General features: G+C 40.9%; 1 protein-coding gene across 1 annotated transcript in view; it reads left to right on the top strand.

The window, feature by feature from the left end:
• The window catches only part of LOC105676847 (uncharacterized), a 159,594-nt gene that overhangs the window by 81,493 nt on the left and 61,086 nt on the right, over positions 1-17,015 (top strand). The window contains exon 7 of the mRNA XM_067348479.1: positions 7,503-7,613. The gene's annotated coding sequence lies outside the window, so the exon portion shown is untranslated. The remainder of the gene's footprint in view (positions 1-7,502; positions 7,614-17,015) is intronic.

Below are 17,015 nucleotides of genomic sequence, written 5' to 3'. Positions count from 1 at the left end.
CGCCACTGATAGTTCTAGTGTAGGAAGTACAGATAGGAATAAGAAGGAACTCATTCTCTCTCTAATCCCCGTGAAAGCGCATGATGTGCCCGCGGAAGGGTAGGAGAGGAGACTTGATGAACTTGCCTCGTGAATCACCTCGCCTATAAAAATCGACGCCCGATGCGTGAGAGAGATAACGCCGAGGAGGAGCGGTAACAACAGGTTTGCTTATGTACGCACGTACGAGCCCCCATCGAGTGCGAGTGAGACGCCGCGGAGAGTGCGACGGAGAAGCGGCGCGCGCGAACGACGAGACTGCAACACGTGGATCGCGAGAGAATGTTGCGAGAGTTGCAGGCGGCGGGATCCGAAGCGCGCTCGCGTATGTACGGGTAGTGCGTGCATTTATGCGCTGTTGGGCGAAACGGTATATAAAATGGTGTACGTACACACAACGCGCAACGGCACACGGATACGACGTGGCGTACTCATACGCGGCACACATGGTCTACCACAACCGCATTGCTCGGTAATGTTCGAGTTCCGCAGGTTGCGCCGGTGTGGCGCGAGGGTGGCGTTTCATCTACGTCGTGTTACGTTTATTGCTGCGTATATACGCGCGATGCGTTTGCCGCTGCGTACGTTACGCAGCGGGCGCGAGAAAAAAATGAGATGGACAAGGGCGGGGGAGAGAGAAGGGTGCGCGTACGCTTGTATCGTCGGCTCGTTGTTCGAAAATATGGGGAGTTTACGATGACTCATGAAAAAAACCGGCAGCCGCGCCTGGTTCATATGTTCCCCGCGAATATCACCGTGCTTACGGTGCGCAGGCAGGTGCGATGATCCCTCACGCAACGTGAGACTAGTGTGCTGTGTTGTTTTGCGAACGAGACTGTGGCGTCTCTCCGTAATTGCGATAGAAATTGATTGACCGAGATAATTTTATTGTTTAGCGGGTGTTCGCCGCGGCTAAATTCTACTCGTAACTCTCGACTTGCATAACTCAGAGGCATTAACAAAAATAGGTAATTGCATTCTCGCTTCACGAAAGAGCGATAATTTATGGATGAATCGTGTTAGGTGTCGTTAACGAATGTTTTACATGTTTATTCAACTCTTACTTAATTGTGAATTGCAAATACCTTTTTCTATAATACCTTAATATAAAAAGTATTTATTATTGGTTTCTAATTATCAAACTGTTTTTATTTTGTCCCGATAATTGGCGTTAAGGTAAATTATCTCTCGTTCCCTATTTCCTCTCTCTAGAATTATTCTTCAGCGTTACAAATTCCTCAGCGTATAAAAGAGAAAGAGAAGCGCGATTACATGATTCATCGCCTCGCGCGCACTTAAACCCACTGAGCGCATAAAACTAACGATCGAAATTATTGGTTAGGATCGTGGTTAATTAACATGCGAATCCCACACATGGCGTTTCATCGATTCGCATTCAATTATTTGAATGAATACCTAGGCGCAGTTTAAACCACGATAATACGGCGATACCAACACGACGGTCCGTAATCGATTATGCGAGAGCAATTGTGAAACTTGCCTATTGTTCGACATCTTTCCATTTCGCAATGATCTCATTTCTATGTCATTTTTTTCCTTTATACTCGAGCAAATAATTCTTCTCGATGTTACAGAATATCTCGAGCAACGTGATCCGTTTATTGCGAAAGACGAGTTGCAACATTTTGTATAAGTCGAAAGAAACATGTTTCTAAAGCCGTCGAGGATGCACTTGTGACATTTATTGTTGATTGATTATACCGGGTGTCCCAGACTAACCGTATCACTCGTTAATAGCAGATTTCTGAGGTCATTTGGAAATAAAAAATGGGAAATATTTAAAGTAGAACTAAATTAGTTTGTCGAACATTCGCGCGCTCTGACATGTTGCACATCGATTTTTATATTTTATGATACGGTTGATCTGGAACATTCTGTATATTTCAAATATTTTTTATATACATCGCGATTTATCTGTTAAAATTAAAAGATTGTAATTTGATATTGATATCTTTAATCTATAAATAATAAAATTATAACATTTAATACCATTCTTTGCTATAAACATTGTTTTAGATCTTAAAATATACATTCAATTTTTCAACATAAATTAACATTTTGTTTCAATAGAAAAGATTTTTTAATCAGATAATCTTCTGCGCTGCGTTGCAACAATTTATTAGCAATGTAATAGTAAGGAAGTAAACTAGATTTCATCAAGATATCCTTTACTTGATATTCTATTTTTAAACATGTATAAAGATTATAGTGCGGCGAGAGCGAATGCATCCTTTCACGTGTAATATTCTAAATTATCAGATCGCTTCCTGGAAAAGGCAATAGGAACTTTTACCTGCACTTTTCTCACGTAATTTTAGCGGCCATGATAAAAAAGCAGGATGCGGAAGATAATAGCCGCTAGTTGGTTGTGTATCGGCGCCTCCCTAACAGCGACTCTTTAAAATATATCTTAAGGCTACTCCACACTCTATCGTTGCTACGTAAATGGCGTGCCTGCGGCGCGAAGCTGCCGGACGTGTTTAATAACCGTGAAAAGCGTTATATCTTTGTTGTCACAACGAATCGTTAGTACGCAACACGAAAACCAAATATCACGCGTCAATCAACGCCTAGCGAAACACCTACAATCGTTAACTTTCTTTTCGGAAGTCTCAGATTTCCAAAGTATAACATTAATTGAAGAAAAAAATGGAGTTGGAAATAACGAATACGCTTCGTCACTATGCGGTCGATACATGGTTGTTCCTGTAAAAGACGGCCAGACGTAGGTACACGTGGATTAGTATCGCATCGGAATCCAGAAGTAAGAGAGCAGGTCGATACATTCGATAATCTTTATTGACACTTCTGTCGCCTCGTGTACACGTACGCGCGTGCATCGGAGAAGCCGCGTGACTCGTTTACGATAATATTCTCGCGCCTCGTGCTATTCTATCCGCTTCCATTCACTCGTCGCTACTTCTATGGCAGGCTCTAGAAATCCTATGCCATTCTATCGTATCGGGTAGGATACGAGGGTCAAGAACCAAGTAAGCGCCAGTATGTAAATACATTTATATAGCGACTTGGTCGCATGGGTAATGCCAAGGACAATCTTAATGGTTATGCAAGCAAGGGCGGGATGCCCCGCGTGCCTTCCACATTGCAGAATGAAACGATGGGCAGACGATTACCGCACTTTTTGCGACAATTAAACGGACTTTAGGAACACGTTCTTATCGAAAACGGTCAGCCGGCTTCACGGTGCGCGTGCTATTAGGCGGATCGGAATGTCGGAGATGTCGGTCGGCCGAGCGAGCCAAGTATGAATATAATTATTAGTGTATCGATACGGCGAACGGAGCGGGATATTAACGCGCGGTCCGGCCGGTATCGCGGCGCGTATCGCCACGTTTATTTATGTCAACGTCGTGTTCATTATCGGCGGTTAGTTGCATTTTTCTCGTCCGATCTCGCATTTGCAAACGCATTAGACTCGTGATTAGCGTCACACCCGGCAATTGAGACATCGCGTTAAATTAACAACGAGGAAAAGCAATCGTAATCGATCGTCGACGATGGTAGCTTACGAATCAATCCTTAGGGATTCGAGCACCGTTCCGAGTCATGTAAATTCATGAGGAAGCGCAACGGTCGGACAACGCAACAAAGTATTACCAAGTGGGTTGATCGGCCCGCTGATGATTAATCGCGTTCGCGACGATAATTATAACATATGTGCGAATGATTACTACCTTAAGTAACCATACGTTACTCCTTATCCAGCAATAAGTCATTGCTGGTCGGTAATGGTCGCAATACTTTATCGTCGATGCTGTCTCCCTCCTCCCCCCACCCCCCTCGGAAGACGCGTGGTCGAAGGTCCCGACTTCGGGTTCGATACCGAGACCACTAGCTTTAATTAGTCCGCCGTGATTGCGCGAACGCAATGGGAGAGGAGAGAAGGAGGTAGAGGGCTCCATTTCGAGAGGCGTCCTGCTTTTATTTGCGCACGCAAGAAAAAGCGCGCGGAGATGATTCGGCTCTTCGGTTACGTTAGCATCGCGTGTATTTATCGGGAGACGTTTATGCCCGAGAAGTGTTTAATTGCGAGATATATCGCGGCTGTGAAACGCGGGAATAATCAAGGAGAAATCCCGGCATGACGTTGTCACTAAATCACTATCGTCCACGAACAGGTCGGCGTTTTTGTACGATCGAGAGCAGGCGCGGGCAGGAAAGGCGAAGAAATACGCAGAAGAGCGGAGAAGAAGAGGCGTATCGGACTTAGGTTGGTTCCCTTAGATGTGTATTAGGTTACTGGGTTAGTTTTTAGCACGCTTCCCTGAATCCTGTTTCTTGTTACGGCCAATTAAAACTGCGAGCACCTGCCGCGGAAAATAACTTAAGTCATGTCTAAGCAATTTAATTTTTAATCGTTGTTTTGATTTAAATATCCTGCTGAAAAAGACGTATTTGCATATTTTGCACCAATTCTATTTAAATATGTTAGAATTATTTTCTCAATTATGTGGGCGCATTATTTTAAAATATGATACAAATAGGAACTTATCTTTATCTCGCAATAAATTTCATATTCGTGATTTTTTCGAGCAACGCCACGTAATATAATCATTTATTTGTAGATATATGTATGTTTCATGTTAAGAACAGGTTAATTTTATAATTAATTGCAACATGCTATCCAGTTTCTAATTATCATTTTATAGTTGGCTAGTCATTACAACGGAATTACGGTGGTAATAACGACGAGGATGTCGTACATTCCAATCGTAAGATGATACATTCGCCATATGTACTGTTCGGAGAAGAGCACGACGTGAATCGCGAGCAATAACATATACTCATTCCTTTTCTTTGATTATACTTGATAACGTCGTAGATTTCGTGGCACGTACGACGCATCTGGTAACGGAGATTAAGCGTGTTGATTTACAGGCCATACAAACGACCTGCTATATTATCAGTAATATGATGTTACCCCAAGATAACAGAGGTGTTAATGACGATGATTAGCGGCCGAGTACGATGAATTGTCCGGTGATTCGTTATATTAATCGATTCGTATTAATCGCGGACTCTACTGCTTTTTATTTTACTTTTATTCCATTTTACTGTCGATACATAGTTCTGCGGAATTCCGCGAAGCAGACACGCCGTACTCGTAAGAACCGTAAAACGCGCTATTCCTACTGATGATTTGTTCCAAATCTAGGAAATCCATCGCGGAGAGTCACAACACAGTGGTGTATCAATTGTAATGAAATAATGAAGACGGATATTCTGAGATATTTGAATGATGGATTATTTTGTTAAGAATATAACTAGACTTTTCATATAACAGTTTACAAACTATTTATTAAATAGAAGTTATTTTTGTAATATGAACAATGAGCTCTTAATAAGCGAATAATTCATTGAAACAAGAAAAGTTTTATTACAAAAAATCGCTTTATTTTAAAGGTATAGAAATATTCAATGTTTTAAAATTGATTATTTATTTATCTCGTGTTATATTTAATAAATAAATTTATGAAATACTCATTTTTAAATAAGATAAATATGTTGCTTGAGGATTACGAAAGTTGCGAAAAGCGGACAGCGAACGGATAATCGCCTAACGCTTTCGTCGAGTATGTTTCGCGTCGGTGTTACGGCACTGTGAGCCGAATACGTCGAAAGGCCTTAGGGTGATAAAGAGGGAAAAAGAGAGGAATGTTCGGCGAGCATGAAAGTCACGCGACCGCGCGGCGCTGAGACTCTTTTTTTGCCGATTCCGGCGGCAACGGGCACGAGAACACCACGAAGAGATGTACTCGATCGTACCGCAGAAACGGGGATAGGGAAGGGGCAAAGGGTCAGAAGTGAAAGAAGAAGGCCACGGAGAGGAGACGACGGGCGTCGGAGGGGCGGAATAAGACCTGAAATACACGGAATTTACACGTGTATTTGCTGGTGGCGCACTAACGTGCATGCACGACGCGGGCGAGCCACGGAGTGTTTATGGTAATCCTACGAACAGGGTGGCCTCCCTTCCTTTCTTGCATCGTTCGCGGTTACGGGGCTACGCTTGGCGTCGTCTTTTTACGCTTCCCGTAGTTTCCATGCCTCCGTCTCCTTCGCCACAGTGTTCTCATATTCTCTCTTTCTGCACTTTTGCGATATCGACGATAGCAGGGCTCGCCGCGCCGGCAGCCGTTACGGTGTGTCGCGAGGACTCCCCCGGTGGCTTCAAATGATCCCTCTATCAGCGACGGGATCGGAGAGAATGCGCGACGTGGGAGATAGCGAGTTTGGCTCCGAGCGTGATTTTCATTATGATAGTAGCGGAGTATAACATAGGATTAACGCCTCTGCTATTTTCCGCCTACACGCGTTTTGATGTTGAATTCGAAAAGATACGTTTAGCGTCGCTAGAAAACACATTAATACCGATTTATTGTGATTATAATACTCTTTACAAGTTCTTTTAAAATAGCTCATCGGAAGCCGGAAAGGCTTATTCTCGCTTATCTCTCGTAAAATCGAAATTATAGCTATTTATATCTGAAGCAACTAATAAGCTTATTATACGTTTATTTTATTTTTCGCTGTTACATTACTACATGCAAAATCTCACGTTCTACACTGTCCCTGTTGGCATTAAGGGCGACCTAATTATGCACAACTTAAAGAAGCCATTGATCCGCCTCGATAATAAAAAGAACTTTATTCATGCGTTCGTTTTACACGGTAGCAAACTCTTTACGATTTAATCGCGCCGCTAATAATAACTTGCGTGATATTTTTGTGAGTAAAAGCCGCTAATTATCGGATGCAAGTATCATGATGCGTAATTGTAATGGTTGCATACGGCCTCGCGGAATAATTACGGGTATATCGAATGCGCGTGTCGACCATCTTCCGACGAGTGACTCGCGTCCGTCGCCCTTTATAATATCTTCTTGTAGACGCTTATCGCATAAAACGACAGCATTATTCGCGGATCCCGATACGCGTTATCGTCCATGCATCTTCTATATTTTATACGCACGGTCGGCTAATGTATAGCGAAGCGCAGACCGGTTCCACGCGCAAAAAGTCCCAGGTTTCTAGCATAATTATTATCGGCCGGCCTGGCGTGTTCGCGCTGATGGAAGAGAGAAGCGGGCGGCGGCACCGTGTAATGAGACCAGTTGTATGCCGCGCCGCCCAATTTAGTTAACGTCATTACACGCTCTAATAAAACTCATCTCTCTATAACGGCGACACAGAGAAACGCGGACTCTTCATCAGAAACCTCACTTAATTACTTTCTCGATTTGCGTTAGTATATTTACGCGTTAGAACGTAAAAAGAAAGACATCATATTAGCAATCCGCGTATAGTAATGTAAAACATGATTATTTTTTTTAGTTATATTATTAATTATTATAATATAATCTATGTTATTTCAGTTATTTATAATTCACTTCTAATAACAGTATTTTTTCTTTTATCAGGTTACTTGATTCTATCAGGAACTCATTGGATCGACGCTGCTCCCAAAGCGCTGCTGCAATAAAAGCTTTGCATGCGGATCAGTACTCGCCTTTTCGTCAATCTTCGTAAAGGTATGTAGAATTTTTATAATGATTGCGAGACATGGCGTAAGTACGAGGAATTAATCTTTCACAATCACGGTCAATAGTTCAGAAAAAAATGGAAAGAATTTGCATTAATTAATTGATATAAAAATTTCTAGCTCTAGTTGATACAAAAAAAGATACAAACTCGAGTTTTTTTCGCTCATTAGCATTTTATCATTTCTCGCGTGCGTAATCATACCTTGTAACGAGTACTGGACTCGCCTGCGGTGATTGTGAGACAAGAGCGCCTCTCATAATGACTCTATTCCAATTACTCTCGCCTGTCGCTGTGGTGTGACCTTTCTGTTGCGACGAGACGGCTCGCGACTCGTTACATTAATGCGGGATCATTACGTCATCTTGTGTCAAGTTACCTGGCGCGCCGTGTACGAGAGCAATCTCGTCAACCGTAGGAATTTGCAGTCTAATCACAGTGCGACGTATTAACTAGACGAATATAATTACCGCGACATAAAGGAGAGACGTGATGTCAAAAATTATATCAGAAACAATTATCATCACGTAATGGTAATATATATCGATTATTAGCGTAGTTAATGCTCGTTAGTGAAATTAAAAGATTCCTTAATATATTTAAGTTGAAGCGAACTTGAAAAATTCGTTCCCAAGTTATCAACATGAGCCGCAACATTTATTCGGCCGTAACACATCCGAAAAATGTGGTACGAAAGAATGAGGAGAAAAAACGAAGCTACTGTTATCTTCTCAATCGTAAAAGCTCAATGTCTCAGGGACTTAAGAATTCGAGAACGAGGCTATTTTAGCTCTGAGTAGTTGTGCACCTGCATCTGAAGTGACATTTATTAGCTGGATACAATGTAACGATTATCCGTCGTTTTGCACAAAATTGTCCAGACCTATTTGGTCAAATTCTTGGACACGTGTATTTTATGGATGTAATTATGAGTCTTAAAACTTAATATGGATATATTCTGACAGCAAAATTGTGCCGTGCAATGTGATACGGGTCTTTGAATATCATAAATTAGCAAGAAGATCCATTTCTTTTTCATGTTTTTAAAAATAATGTTTTCTTGTTGAAAGGGCTAATAAAATATGTTATTTGCCTTGATTGTGTTATAAATTTTACAAAAGTTAAAAATGTTGCTAACAAAAAGTTTAATAATTAATAAAAATTTCACAATTTTTATTCTCTATCGTTATTTTTATAAATATTAGCTGAATATACTTACAATTTTACAGATTCTTTCTTGTTCTAATTTTATATTTAGAGATAAGTGAGAAATATTATTTAATTTTTCTTAATTTATAATTAACTTTGATATTTAAAAAATTTTTTTTACTTTCGTTCTTGTAATATATGCTTAACGCAATGATATTCGAAACGGCCTACACAGGTGTTTACCTGAACAGGTTGAACAGCACAGGTGAAAACTTATCTATCCGGTGTAATGACTCTATCTCGCGCTGAGCGTTCCTCTTGACGACTCCGCCACAAAGAACCGACGGTGCTACGGTAATAGCCCGTGACTATATGGTTGACCGCGACTATCATGTGCTCAGGAAGGATCAAGGGACCCGACCCTTTTCCGCCATGGATTATTTCGCACGTACGGCCGACGGCGATACCCGGACGGCTAGTGCTTTCTCATTCGCATTGCGGCTTTTAGTGAATTGCCATGTGCCTTCTGGTCATTACCAGAAGTGACTATTTCTTATCCTTCGTGTTGCCTTGGCTTTGCAGCGCTACTTAATATCCACCCACAGTATACGGCAGGATAACATCCTATTACGTTTCACTTTATGAAATTTTTATTAACAATAAGTGAAATTTTGGACTTGACTTTGAACGTTGAGCTGAAAACTGTCGTTTGTATCGCGTAATCTTGATTGCTAGTTTAATTTGAAGGTAAATTTTAACTGTAAATTTCTGGACACGAATATTTTAGATTACACGGTGCCGTTGCGTCTTAATCATGGTAATCTAGTTATCCGTAGCGCAGGTTTTCTTTGCATTGCGCCGGTGACGGGTTAATTGGACTCGTTTTCGTCGCGTGACGAGTCTTGGAGATGGAGAGATTCCTGCGGACTAGGCAGCCTGCAAACAAAAAAAAGACATCAAAGATGTTAGCGTGAGTAGTAAGGATTTTCTTTAAACCTGTTAGACACTGAATGGTATTAATGGGAGGAAAGAAGGATAAAACTCTCTAAGCTGTACAGGCGTGTACAGGATTATTAAAGATGCAGGACGCAATGTACGAAAAACATCTTAATACGCGACTCATGACGAAGAAACTGTCGGATATTTATTCAAAACAAAATCACGCCTAACTGGTCACGCATACTGGCGTGTTCTTTCATACACACAAAAGCGTAAAACTGTGTGCGATGTAGGACAAGGAGAATTATGTCGCTTTCAAAGTACAAGGTTCACCCGCCAATAAAATGCATAATCGATGAGTCCTCCTCTTCTTTCGAAAAGAAAGACACGTTCGCTTCTTGCTTGACACAAAACGAGAAAAAAAGGCGCATAAAAGAAAGGAAATGCGCGTCTTTTCTTCGTCTTTCGTCGAGTGACCGCATCCGCCCACGATCGACGATCTTATCTCCGACCCTATCTCGATGTGCTCGCGCCTCCGCAAATCGATGGTCGCTTTTAATCGTACTATATTATTGATTAACATTAACGGTTATATGCAATGGCAGTGCAGGATATCGCTTTATTGTTTTCCTAACTTTTATTCCCCGATGTTTGCTACATTCTTTAACTGACGATGAGAATGCCGATAACAAATCGCATCTAGTAATGGATTGCTGGTACGAATATAAATGAGTGCAATATAAATGAGTGGAATAATCATCCTACTTGGAATATTTCATATCTCGCGATTTCTGCCAGGCTGTACTCGTAAAGCAGCAAAGTGTTCTTTTTCTGCTTGCGATTTACTGCAGTCTATTATCGGACACTAGATTGACCGGTATTAACGAGGTATAAAATGAAAAGGACACGAAAGCCGGACGAACTGTAGCAATCGTCGCCCGCGCTCGCGAAGGACGTCCTTGAGTGTCTCGAAGATGATCGCGGACGTGTGGTCTGCTAAGAATAGACCGGAAAGAATCTCTTTCAACGCTCCTTGAATGGCGACGATTGTGACAAGTACGGGTACAAAGAAACTCAATGTCTGTGAACCAATTACACAAGCCCGTGGCTGCGATTGTTCGATTGCACAAAATTTTATCACAAAATCACGCATGATTAATTAACATTTCGAAATTTTATTTTATTTAAATTTTAATGCGATAAATTGACTCGATGGACACGTATTCTAATTAATAACGCACGCGCTCGAGACAAACTAATTTCGTCGTCGTTCTCTCGAGCGCACGATACGTTTCCATTTATGGATCGCTTCTCGATCATATCAAGAATCCTGTCACCGGTTTCTAAACACCACTGATGGCAGTGCAAAGCATGCTGCCTACGTCTTCCGGAAGACGCTTGATGAGGACTCGTGTCTCGAGAAACTAGGGGCGTCGAATCGAGGCTTATTCCACGAGCTCCACTTTCTAACTATTCCGAACAGGAAGAGAAAAGGAAATACGAGATATCAATGGCATAATGTCTCTATTCCCGCTCGAACCGCCGCATTCTCGATCTCGTTCTACCCGATAATTACATGTTACCGAAGCAGTCTGAGCCCTTCCATTAGGCCGTGGAATCACCTGCTTCCACGTCGAGCGATGAAAAACTTCTTCCTTGTCGACAGCCGCGCGCGTCAACCGGTACATGTCCGGAGACGCTTCACAGCCGTGAATTGACGTTGAATTTTTCACACGAAACTAGACTTTTTACTTTTAATGCGTTAAAACCACCATGCTACAAACGACACAATAACGACGATATCAGACATTCTCAATTTTCTTAATTACCATTCCTCCTGAAACGCGAAATTTGTATTTAACATTTATTTCACTGCTGTTTCTATTTCTTTTCCGGGAAACATTTCGTACAGTCGGCAACGCGCGCGCGGCCTCTTCATCTTCATATTCTTAAATAATGGTCGATTTTTTGCGCAGGAAGCGTTGCGTGTGTGACTGCACGACGGGAACCATATCTCAATTACGGGATTAATATACGACCCATAAAAGCGATACTGCTGTGTCTCTGTTCTCTCGCCCCTCCCCCCCTTCCCTCGCGTCTTCCTCGCTCTCTCGCTGCTGCTTCCTCACGCCGCTCGTATTTTCTTCTCGTTGCAGGAATTCCGTCGACAGGGGTGTATAATCCAATTAGGTCTGTGCTCTCGGTGTATATCGCCACGATTCGTTCCTGCCAATAGATCGTTCATGCAGGTCGAAACGAGCGCATCGGGCCGCTTTTTGTTCGATACATTATTCGCGATAACGATGTTTTTCACATAATCGAGAAATATGCATTTTTCCGGTTACGTTTATAGTCCAATTACGGAAGAGATACCGGGATACCGGCGCGATCCGCGAGCACGCCGGGGGGGAGAACGTAGTAAATAAATTTATAAGAGCGTTTCGTTATGTGAAAATGGAACGATCGTGTCCGCGTAGGTTCTTGCGACGTCGTCGCGAAGACGAATGGATCGTCTCGTGGAAGGTGCCAGCCTGGAGGAGATCGTGAAGTACGTGCTGAGGCATACAAGACTCACGGACGCGCGCGCGCGGTACCTGGTCGTCAAGATTCTTAAGACCGGGATTACTCTGCGTAGAATCAAAAAGACTCCGCACTCCACTTATGTACTCGCGTCCCCCAAGACCACCGCGATTGTCCACAAAATCACGGAGCCGAAGTTTCGCGACAACAGCAGCTGCAGCTCGTTCTCAGAGTAATCATCAGTATAATGTCTTAATTTATGTCTCAAATTCTGTAATCTTAATTGCAGAATAAATGCATTGTTAGAGTCATTTTCTACACGATTAATTGCGCAATTACGCATTTACGATGTTAATTAGCGTTAATAGTTATATAATAACACACGATGTTACATATCATATATTCTTATTAGAATGTCGCAATATCCCGAGTCGAAATTTTTAGCCTAGATTAAACCTACAAGTTTTGTCGAATTTGAAGAACCAATGTAAGCTTTAATTCATATATATAGATATAAGATTACATTGGCTATTGCCCTCCTTTGATACTAAAAATTGTTACTTATTGCCGTTTTTTCCATGTGGAAGCTCAAAAGAGTACCTACTGAGAACCTCTAAAAAGACTCCAGGTTCTATAAATATGTATTTCTAGAAAATAAATATTCAAAATCACTTAATAATCTATTATCTCATATACTCTACTTGCATTTAATGTATAGATCTTGATTTCAATAAACAATATATTAATTATTATAATTTGCTTAACTGTAAATAGGCTACTATAAGCAAATATTATATAAATAATATTCACTTATCTCTTACATATCTATCTGCAGTTAAGTAAATTACATAATTAATGTATTGCGCTTATTGAAATTAAGATATGCATTAAATACAAATAAAGTAAATGTGGTAATAGAATATTAAATAATTTCAAATTATAGGTCAAATATGTAATAAAATATTAAATAAAATTTTGAATTTCAATTGTTTTTTGTTTATTCGAATAAATTTTTAGTTATTTATAATACTAAATATAATACTGAGTTGCACTTAATTTTTAAAAATATTTTTTGCTATTCATTTGTTATTATTTATTTTATATTATAACATTTATTATATTAATCTGAAATAATAAAAATTGAACTCAATTATAGATTAAATATTAATATTTTTATTGCTAGAAATTTTGATAAGATTTGGAGATTCAAAAGAGATAGGAGTTGTAAGAACGAAAGTAGGAATTGTATATTTAACATCAATAAAAATAAGGGTTTTCTAGGACAACAAGATTAAAGAAAGGCCAAAAGAAGACATAACACTTTCAAGATAGAACTTGTAGGTCAAGGAACATTATTAGAGGCACAAATAACCATGTATGAGGTTTATAGTAGGTTTTAAATTTCGACTCGGGATGTTATCTTAGAATTAAAATTTTACCTGTCTTGTGTCTAATATTGTGCTAATAACTATGAAATTTTCGATTACATTGCAAAATAATGTAATAATACAATATGAAGAATTATATTTCTACTTTGATGTTAGACTACGTTTGTATAAAATCTTGCATCAATATTGAGCATGTAACTTCGTGTGTGACTTTATTATTTAAAAAAAAATATTACAATGCAGTAGTATAGAGTTATCCATATTATATTTTTCAAATAAGGCAGTTTGTTTTTATGTGAAAACATAATGAAGTTCATAACGTATAAAGCAACTAATTTTGTCGCATTCTCAACGCTTTCAATCGGCATTACCGGATTTAAAGAGCTAATCTCGTTTTCTTCAAAGGAAACGATATTCCCGATCTTTTTGTCCTTGCCGCTTGTTAAGCTGCCATAGTAAATACCTAAGTACGCGAGTACTTCGTCCATGTCGAAGAAACAAAATGAAATTTGCTGGCTAAGGGGCAAGTTCTCGCGGCGGCGAGTGGGCGATGTCGATGGTTAACGACGGTAGAATCGTATTGTTCAGTTCCATCGAGTTCTTGTGGGCAGTTTCGATCTTCAAGAGGATATTCGAAAGGATATTCTGCCGACTCCGGCTTTTTAGCTGCGGCCTGGAACGGCACGCAGCGGCCGCGGCTTCGATAATTGGTTCGTTTTAACTGCGAGCTTATGGTTATGAATTTATACCTCGCCGCGTAAGATATAATTGGTTGTCCAATTAATATCCGGTATGTTCCGATAAAAAAACCTTCGGCCGCGCGACGCGGCCCTCGCCTTCCCGCTGTCTCTCTCGCTCGGCTCGCCGCGTGCGCCGTCAGCGGGGGTTCTGAACTACCGAAAATCCTTTCAACCGCACACCATTCCGGTAACAAAACGATTGCAAGATCGACCATCGGCAGGATAATTAATATTCGTGCGAGCTCATGTTTCACATTGGTGATTATCGCGATGTCGAAAGAATTGACCGATTTACTATGACGTTTAACTTCATTTTTGAAAGTATTCTAACGCAAAGCGAATATTTAGTCATGCAAATCAGGTGTGTGAGTTAAAAAAATATTTGATAGAATCTACCGGTCACTCTTTGCTGCTGAAGATCTTTTAAGAGATTTTTTTGAACTTATCCCTGTGCACGCCACTGGTATCACTTCTCCGTAGTGTAGCGTACATAAGCGAACCATGCTATTCCTTACGGCGGCGTACACGGCGAGATGAATCCACTTCTCCATCTCCGCCTCCTTTTCTCCTTATTTCGCTCTCCGTCTGCCCGTCCCTCTCTCGTTCTATTTTCTTCTCTTCCTTTCGTTCCCCTCTTCGTTCTTCCCGAGGTGCCGCAGGTGTCGTGCATTGTCCGCCGTCGCGGCCTCTAAATCTCGTCCCTGACGTTCACCGGCGTAGTTGTGCCGAGTCGAGTACTTTCAAGATACATACGGCTGTCGGGAACTTACACGCTCCCTGTCCTCGTCTCATTGCGAGGAGAAGCGGGAAGTTTGATAAACATCTTTTGAGGTTTTAGGTGCGTTTCATAAATTTGATCGCCACCGGAACGTCTCCTCCCGTACCGTTCCCACGGCACTTTGCAGAGCTCGGATTGCGCCGCAAATTGCGCGAATCGCGTCGAGAAATGCGAGATGTGACAGTAGACACGACGTATCATTCGCAGATACGCTCTACGAACTGACAGGTCGTTTGCCGAGAATTGTAAGGTTGGTTATTATAGCAGGATAATCTCTTTTTTTTTTTTTTTTTTTTTTTAATTACAATTTCTATAGCTTTTACATATACAAGAAAAATCGAAATTTTCAATTCTAAGATTAGAATTCTCATCTCAAATATAGTAAAATTGATTTTGGATGATAGTATCTCAGCCATTAAATATTTTAAAAGAGATAGAATTATAAGATAGCCGCTGTTTCTCAAACCATAAAATTGGCCGTTTAATTTTGTAGGTTAAATCAATTTGTCTATAATTCGATCTTTATGTGCATACCAATGTACGCATATGTAGCTTCTCACGCATCAAAATTTTTTTTTTTTTTCAATTGATCTCAGGATCACATTTCAGTGCGTGAAATTTTTATTTTATCTCACATTTCTATCTTCTCTTTCTCATGATTATTTGAAATTGACGCAAAATATGCGTAAATGTACCGTTGGTTGTAATATTTACGATTGCGACTATACGCGCACGTATAATACCGCTAAATTACGAATATACGTACATTTCAATGCTAGATCCCTCATTCGGAACGTGCGCGTGTAGCCCTGCTAAAGTATGAGCTTACGCCTTCCGAGAAGGCTCTCCAAAGCGTCTTGAGCGTTTGTGCTTTGCAGTATCCTGCAGGGTTGGCGGGGACATGTACATGATATACGCCATATGTATATATATGAAGTTAAAAGAAGGTGGAAGAGGCGGAAACAGTGCATATGAGTGCATCGATCGCGCGGAAATTTATGTCACAGCCGCGCTAAATGTTCGCCACGATGCGCACGTTTATCCCATTTCTCACTATTCCTTCTTTCTCTTCTCTATCTTCTCGCTCGGCAATCTTAGGTGACGCAAATTCACGTAGCAGCTGTGCTAACATGTATATTATGTATTTTTTTTATCACAAAATTGTTTGAATTCCTAATATCTCGGAAAAAGAGAGACACGAGCGAGTCGAAGTTCTGCTTTTCGAGAAACTTGTTGATTCAATGTAGAGCAGGATGCCGTCTCGGAATATCTGCTTTCCTAATTGCACGTTGGAATTTCTAATACAACGACTTTATTGTGGCCGTCTCTGGAACGTGGGATATTGAATCGAAGTGCACCGCGTTTTGCAACAGCATTATACGTTTCTCAATCAGGTCGCCGTGCAAGCCGAGCTCGCCATAATTAATATGACGATCGATGTTTTTCCAAGCTCTCTGAATGTCATTTCGTAACGTCGCAATAGCTGTCGAGAGAAACTGCCGAGAGAAACTGCCGAGAAACGTTGGATTTTATCATTCTCTCGAAAACATAAAGAAACTATTGAGCGTTCGCTGGATTCTTCTGTCGTTTATCACTCAATGTCTCATACGATTATCACAGCATTCGATCATGCAAGTTTTACCGCTTCATAGTTAACCTTCAACCAGTTTGTACCGGAATTTGTTTCTTCGCGCTCGATAAAATTCTACCGACCGCGCGCTAAATCTTTTAACAAATAGAGGAATGCGCTTGGAACGCGAGGATCGTATTCGCCGCGGCTCAACTTCCACGGCGATGCACCATATATGTTGGCGTAGAACGCGGATGCATGCCGCGAAAGAGATGTAGATAAATAAGGTGTGAAGTCGGCGAGCGGAC

Source organism: Linepithema humile, chromosome 1 (genome assembly GCF_040581485.1).
Source record: "Linepithema humile isolate Giens D197 chromosome 1, Lhum_UNIL_v1.0, whole genome shotgun sequence".
In the NCBI taxonomy this organism is placed as follows: Eukaryota; Metazoa; Arthropoda; class Insecta; order Hymenoptera; family Formicidae; genus Linepithema; species Linepithema humile.
Note: the sequence above shows the minus strand (reverse complement) of the source record. Positions and strands in the feature narration are given on the sequence as shown.